Here is an 8373-nt window from a genome sequence, read left to right as displayed (position 1 = left end):
TTCCAACTACAGTTACAATTTTGGAGTTTGGTTCTTTTCATGGTACTGCTTCCTAATGTGACATTCTGCCTGATGTCTTTTTCAGAGAGTTACCACTTCACAGGTTGTTAGTCACAAGGCAATCTTCTGTTTGCCAGGGTCTGGCAAAATACGAGAATGAGTCACTTCACTGTAAAATGAAGCTTCTGCAAATCTTTCAAAGACTGTGTAAGTGTGTGAAGTGTTTCTATGTGTATGTGTACCTGTGTGTGTATAGTTGGTTAGCAGCTTGCCCAGTTCATTTTCTCAAACACTACTTATGAATCTTGTGGTAGCACAATAACGGCCACCATCACAACCCTCTGTGTGCCTAGTGCTGGGCTAAATATAGCCTATTTTACCTAATTTTCAAAATGCTTTTTCTGAGAAAACGATTATTGTCTGAATTTTTGTAGTGAGGAAAAATTTTGTAGTGGTCATTTGTTCATCATATATTTATTGAATGCTCACTATGTGCAAGACCCTGTATAGGCACTGGAGCAAAAGTGAACAAAAGATTCATTTATGCCTACATGTGTGTTGTCTACATTTTATTGTGACGAGATATGCAATAAACAGAATTAAAATGATTTTTATAGTCAGTTAGAAGGTGATTAAGACTGTGAAAAATATAAAGTGAGGAGGAGAGGTGGCAATCTTATATAGTGTAGTTAGGTTGATTTCAAAGAAAAGGTAGGCAAATTTTGAGAAAAAGCTTAATGAGATGAGGAAAATATCCTAGGAAGAAAAATCACCAGTAGGAAAGTTTTAAGGTGGGAGCTTGTCTGATATTTGAAGACCATCCTGGAAGACAATATATCTAATAGAGTGAACAAGGGAGAGAGTAATAGCAGACAAGGTCAAAGATGGAAGGAATAGGGAAAGTTGTAGCCACAGGTGTGCTTTTGAGTGAAGGGCTGACACAAACTTATCTATGTGCTTTTAAAGGGTCATCCTGGTTACTATGCAGAGCACATTGCTATAAGGAGACAAAGGGGGTGGCAGATATCCACGAAGTAGCTGTTGCAATAATTCAGAAAAAGAAAAAAAAAAGATAACATGGTAGTGGAGAAGATAAGAAAATTGCCCAGTTCCATGGTAAGTGCATTTGAATTCAGATCTGCCTTACTTCAAATATGCACTTCCATTCCCTGTGTGTTTGGTCCAGCAGTACTATAACTCAGCCTTGGGACAGTGAGTGCAAATTTCTTCCTTGACATTATGGACAACATCAGAGACATTGAGATCAAGTGTTAGGGATAAAAGAATCGGCTTTGGTTTTGACAGATTTCTGACACTTACCAGTAAAAGCCATAGTTATGTTATTAAATTTTAAATATTTCCTTTTATTGGTCTGGATAGCTCCATATAGAGCAAGGAGAATGAGCATTGCTATTATAGTGACATAAAGAAAGCAAGGAACAAAAAAATGGCTTGGTACTTAGAGAAAGAAATCAACAGTTTCCAGTGATTTTTAAAACATTGTTTAGCATGTGAGAGCAATTCTTTCACAAAGGGCACACTGCTTGGAATCCTTCTTATTGTTCTGTGGAGCATGGAGACTTGGCAGTTACTATACTTATTTAATTTTTGAGTGAGTGAGTAGATAACATTTCTGCACTCCAGATGAAATTTCAAATCAACACATTTGAAGTGAATAGATCATTCTTGAGAGAATTTGGAAGAGGCTATGGATACTGAGGAAACATTTAAAAAATATATCCTGACAAAGTAGAGCAATACCAGATAAACAGAATAAAATATATTCATGAATAGTTTTACTTGTTTCTGGAGTAGAAAAAAAATAAAATGTTTGATGGATTAAAATCTTCTCATATGAATTTAAGTGTATCTATGTCACCATTTTGTTTTCCAAAAATGAATACTAAATAAGTATTTTTTCAACTAATTTTATATTTCATTAGAACCATTAGGATTGTCTCCTAGAAAATCATAGTAATTAGGCATTTACTATGAGAGCATAGATATGAAATGAAAAGGAAAAGAATGTCTGCATATTTGCCTGATTCAGATGATAGTGAAGCCTCACATTTCCTGACTTTAGACAGACAGCAAGGCGGGGGGGTTACTTTATGTGCTTGTATGCTGTGGCTGTGTAAGTACAAAATCAGCACTCAGTGCATTGAAGCAGGAGATCGTCAGATAAAATTTCCTGTATTCAAAAGACAGAGCAGTTTATAAATGTATCAAGGACACACACATACACACAAACACACAGACACCTCATACTAGAAAATACTATTGGAGAACATCAATAAATACGTGCTTATACAGTTCTCAGAATTTAACTATTATGATTAAACAGAAATTCTTCTCCACTAGCATTGTTAGGAATTTCAAATTAACAATGAAAGAACTGGCTTTGGTTTTCATAGACTTCTGTGATTTAGAGAGGAATGAGAAATATATATTTAATCTCAGTTAAGTAAATAGTGATAAATGATGTCTTATTTTTCCACAGTTGTATATGCTATACATTTTTAATGCAAACTTACACACCTAAATTATTATTTCAGTTTACCCTTCTTAAGACTTCAAGAATTCCAGATCACCCATCACTGGCCTACACACAGCATTTTTTTCTTCAACCTCTATCCTCCTCTATTACTGGTTTAAACGCACCCTTTTCTTCACAGACAAAATCTACCTCCTGTCTTCATTTCCTCATTATCCATCACTACTCAACTCGTTACAGTCTGGCTTTATCTTATCAAGACTCTATTGGGGGCTTCCCTGGTGGTGCAGTGGTTGAGCCCGCCTGCCGATGCAGGGGACACGGGTTCGTGCCCCGGTCCGGGAGGATCCCACATGCCACAGAGCGGGTGGGCCCGTGAGCCATGGCCGCTGAGCCTGCGCATCCGGAGCCTGTGCTCCGCAACGGGAGAGGCCACAAAGGTGAGAGGCCCGCATACAGCAAAAAAAAAAAAAAAAAAAAAAAGACTCTATTGGAACTTGTCTCACTAAATCTCTGGGATTTTCCTAACTGCAAAGTCAGTGAATGCTTTAGTCTTGATTTTCCTTAATTTCTCAGTAGCATGTCCCTCCCCTAGATATTCTCTACTTCTTGAAAAGTCTTTCTGATGAATTTCTTGAAAAGAACACTCCTGATTCTCCTATTATTCTGATAATTCATGTTACACTCTCTTCCTCTTATATACACCCTTTATATTTTGTTTCCCAGATCTCCATGAAGAATCTTCTTTTCCATCTACTTACCCGTCTATTTCATGGGACCGTACCCATTTGTTTCTTTCATTTATTACCAAACTCAGGGAAATCCAAATGTCAATAAACAGCCTGAAGTCTAGTCCTCTAACCTGAGAACCAATATGTTTAACCCTCTGCTTAACAAGGGCTTGTGGATTGTCCCATTACCTCACACACATTTTCTCTAATAATAAATGTATCTGTTCTCTCAGAATGATCATCCTCTGGGTAATCTGTACTATAATGAACAGAAGCCCCCTCAACAATTATCCTAACTAACCAAACCAGAAACTCATCCTTCTCAGTGACCCTGCTGCCTAGTCAAGTCACAAAGTTTTGTGGATTTTAATTGGGTGCTACTCCAATCTCTCTGTCACTGTTTTCTTCAATCTCTCATCTTTTTCTAAAGACTTCTTAGTGGGATCACTGTTTTGAATCTGGATTCTCACTAACCTTTTTTAGCAGCTACACAGTAATTTTGGGTTTTAGAGAGAGAGAAAGAGAAATTGACAGAGAAGAGAGGGGCAGAGAGAGAAAGAGATTGTTCTGCTATAACACAGTAGCTTCATTTCTAAGATCGTGGGTTACCAACAATCATTATGTGAAAAAGTTTTACATTTCGGGGGAAAAAAAATGTGCTAGGGAGTTTCCAACTAGTTAAAACTCCCTTCTCCCATAAGAATTTGAATGACAGAGATTTTTTCCTATCTGTGTAACCACATTGAGAAGATCTTCAAGTTAAAGTAGCAAATGTGTTCTCTAGGGAGGTCCTTATTTGCTGGAATAAATATATTAAGATCCTTGGAATATGTTCTTGAAGGTCATAAGGTCCCCAAAGAACATGTGTTAGAAAATGTTTGTCGTTCTGCTAATCACCAGGTTTCTGTTTGCTAAGTATGCCAGCTGAGAGAGAACAATGAATTGTTTAGGCGAATTCAAACAAAATATTAGCAGCTCTTTAAATGATGAAAGACGGGAATGATAAATTATGTAGCAGAAAAAAGGAACTTTGCTGCTAGTACAGAGATTCTGAATTGGAAACGTCATGACAATTTCCATGATACAAGTATAATATGAACCTTTTACCCCAGTTACTCTCCTTCCTCTCCTCCAAACAAAGTGTTGTTGGTACAACACAAACAGTAGTCTTTACTCATTTGATCTTATCATATCCAGTTAACTTTATGTGTTCTTAATGCACAGGAGAAATACCTGTGCCATACGAGTGCATTCAAAATGGCAACATAAAACCTAGCTTTGTCTCCTCTCAATCCATACTCTGTAGTCCTCTATTTAAATTACTCCCATCTGCTGTGTGCACTTGTCTGATTTTTCCATTATACTGTACGATGCTTAGAGGAAGGACAGAGGCCATACTTTCGTCATGTGTCACACTCTCCACAACCTCCCCACTTGTTCCATCTCTTCAGAATCTAAAATAATGCTTTAGATATAGCACATCAGCAATTTTTATATCATTTTAAAAAAGTGACAAAAACCCAAGTATCTTAACTTTTAAACCCCGTTTTCTCTACTAACTCTGTTACTATTACCTCTTCTGTATGGAATAAACCAGAAAATAAAACATACATTTTCAAGCCCTTAGAATTATCTTATGGTGAAAATCAATCTACCAAAGAAGCAGAGAGGCTTCAAATATACCTTTTATCTGCTTAAGGAATAAAGCAGCCTGAAATCAAATGCTGTTTGCCTAGTTTTGGGGGAACACTTGCAAAGTTTGATGTAAAAGAATAAACATTTGGGGGAGCTGTGGTAAGCCTTAGCAACTAGTATTTCTATACTCCTTATCTTCGAAACATGATTTTTAAAAATGGATTAGCTCCGTTGCCTGCAGTACCACTATTTCATTGCTTCTAGAAATAGATCATTTGCCTGTAAAATACTTCAGAAATGTTCCACAGGTGTTATTTTGTATTCTGCAATTTCTTCTTATTATTTATAGCTACAAACATTGCATTCCCCAAAATGTTTTTTTAAGTCAAAATTCCAGTACCTCTTTAAGGGCTGTAAACCAAAAAGTATCATCACTGTCACAAATTATTGCTTCATAAATTTCCTTACCAAAACACACCTTGTGATTATTATTTAATCAGGAAATAATATGTTATTGGGTAGAAATGTCTACTATTTATTCTCTGATTTTACTAAAGAAAGTCGATTCTGTACAGAATCACATATCAAAATATAAAGAATGGTTTCTGCTCTCATAGCTCTATTACAGTCATTGTCATATATTAAGGTTTATTCTAATTCCAGACCAATACATGGACACTGCACAAAATAAATAGCTTTTTTAAAAACAGAATGAACAACATGTCTTGAAGCATGAATGAGTGATTATCATGCTTCTTCATCTCTTGGAAAATTTCTTACTGTTGCTGTTAAGTCCCAGTGAGTTATAGTTCTCTTATACACATAAAAAAGGATAATGGTTATAATCCCACTATCTGAATTTCCACTTTCACCTCTCTCTAAAGTTAAAAGTTAGCTTCCAAAGCTTTTAGAAAGCTGCTGCCCTTTTCAAACAGCATTTCTAGTACATCAGTCTTATTGATTTATTCATAGTAAATGTTACCCGCTCATTCTTTGTGTGTGAAACTGAAGAAGGCTACATAAGTGCTTCCTACACTCTGGCAACCATCTCAGATGTCACTTGGCTAAACAGTGAAAACATATTCTTTCTGGTCAGGGCAACAGTCAGGCCGGAGAGGGAATATGGGGCTCTCAGTGCCAACCCGGATAAGCCATAAATTCTAGTTTACCACCAATATCAAATGTGAAATGTTTTACCATTCCAGGAACTATTACTTCCAGAAAGTGACAGAGCCTCTCCACTAATGAAAGCATTGATCCTGAACTGAACTCTGAGTGCATGATGTAAATTGGAGGAGTCTTTCTGGAAAAATCCATTTGTGAGTCTCAAAGTCCTTCAGTTTAATATAAGTAAATTCATATCAAAAGAAATGAGTGAGGCAGCTTAATTCTACCACCCAAAGTACAAACTTACAAAGAGGAAAAAAAAAGACCTCTTTGGGTTATACTGAGATATCTCATCTCCCTTTATTTACATATTTACTCATTCATGTTATTTCTAACTTTCTAGCCCTGATTTTGCATTTCCATTTTGGCACATGGAATAAAATGCAATTTTATTCCATGTGCCAATTTATACTGAACTAAATGACTTGCTACCACCTAAAGGTTTATAAGGCAGAGAAAGCCTGCAAAACATTTATTTTTGACCAATAACCAAAGAAAATATGTAAGTTCTCCTTTTTATTGTCTTTGTTGCTTATCCATTGGAAAGAATTAAGTAGGGCCCATATTCCTAACTCCATGAAAAAGCAAGAAGCTAAGATGATTTGATCTAAGTAGTTTGATGCCCAGCACTCATTCTCTAGTTCAACATCTAGAAAGATAACAACCAAACTTATATTATGATAGACACAAATGGTGAAGTTATTATTTTCTGGAAAGCAAATACAACCAAAAATTCTCTTTATTTTTGGTCCTGACCCAATCGATCAGTGATGTGGCAATGGGGCTGGTGTGTAGTGAAGGAAGTTCTAAGCTGATTCTCAGTGCCTCACTGTTAAATATAATTTGCCACGGAGCACCTAACAGTTGAGATAAGCATTTAATATGAAGTTACAGTAACAAAGTCAATATGCTAACATGGGTAACAGAGACAATGTTTGGAAGTGAGGAAAAAATATAAAGAAAATATATTTAAAGGGGAAAATATGGTCTTCTAAGGAAGAAAGAAAAGACAAAATGAAGGTAGGAGGAAAGAAAAAGAAAAAAAATGGAAAAGAAATATAAAAGGAGGGCTTCCCTGGTGGTGCAGTGGTTAAGAATCCACCTGCCATTGCAAGGGACATGGGTTCGAGCCCTGGTCTGGGAAAGTCCCACATGCCACAGAGCAACTAAGCCCGTGTGCCACAACTACAGAGCCTGTGCTCTAGAGCCTGTGAGCCACAACTACTGAAGTCCACGTGTCACAACTACTGAAGCTGCGCACCTAGAGCCCGTGCTCTGCAACAAGAGAAGCCACGACAATGAGAAGCCCGCGCACTGCAAAGAAGAGTAGCCCCCGCTCGAGGCAACTAGAGAAAGCCCACACACAGAAACAAAGACCCAACACAGCCAAAACTAACTAAATAAAATAAATAAATTTAAAAAAATTTAGAAAAAAAAAAAGAAATATAAAAGGAAATTCAGGAAAAAGAAAAACTCTAATATATGTTATAGCAGAACTTTTTTGGGGGGCCGGATAGAGAATTTGGCAGAAAAATTGAGGAACTCCCATAGGAAAGGTAATGAAATATTAAAAACTAGAGAAATATAATTTTCATATTTTTTTTGCTTTATAATATCAGAATAAATATGTAATCTAAGTCTAGTTGTTCAATTGAACTAATTTGAAGTTCTCAGTTAACAATCCCAATAACTAATGTGAACAATGTTAACCATAACATTAGCTGAGCTGATTTTTTTGTTTGTTTCTTCTAAAGATTTCCACTAATTTTATCCTTCAAAATTTAATCCCTGGGACTTTGTTCTCAAGAAATGAAGGGTAAATTACAACCCTTCGTGGCTGTGCCGTGGTCATCCACATGTCCTATTACCACACAAAAATAGTCACATCCTCTTTTATTTTTTTATACAGCAGGTTCTTATTAATTATCCATTATATACATATTAGTGTATACATGTCAATCCCAATCTCCCAATTCATCCCACCCCCACCCCAACCCCCACCACTTTCCCCCCTTGGTGTCCATACGTTTGTTCTCTACATCTGTGTAAGAGTCATATCCTCTTAAGCAGAACAGGAACATTTTGCATAGATTCAGCTTTACACATTCAAAGGACTACAAAAAATTTATGTACACTTAAGTTGATATCATTCTGGGATATCTACAAAGGATGATGCCTCTGTCACAACTGAATGCTTGTAACACCTTTATTTGAAGAAATTCTGCAGAATTGAATTTATACAATATCTTAATTATACAAACCTAGATTGTTGGTACAGAGTTTTTACTTATATATTGTCCATCATTACTAGAACACATAATATATAAGTATTCTGTATTTATGAAT

This window comes from Mesoplodon densirostris, chromosome 3 (genome assembly GCF_025265405.1).
Source record: "Mesoplodon densirostris isolate mMesDen1 chromosome 3, mMesDen1 primary haplotype, whole genome shotgun sequence".
NCBI lineage: Eukaryota > Metazoa > Chordata > Mammalia > Artiodactyla > Ziphiidae > Mesoplodon > Mesoplodon densirostris.
Note: the sequence above shows the minus strand (reverse complement) of the source record.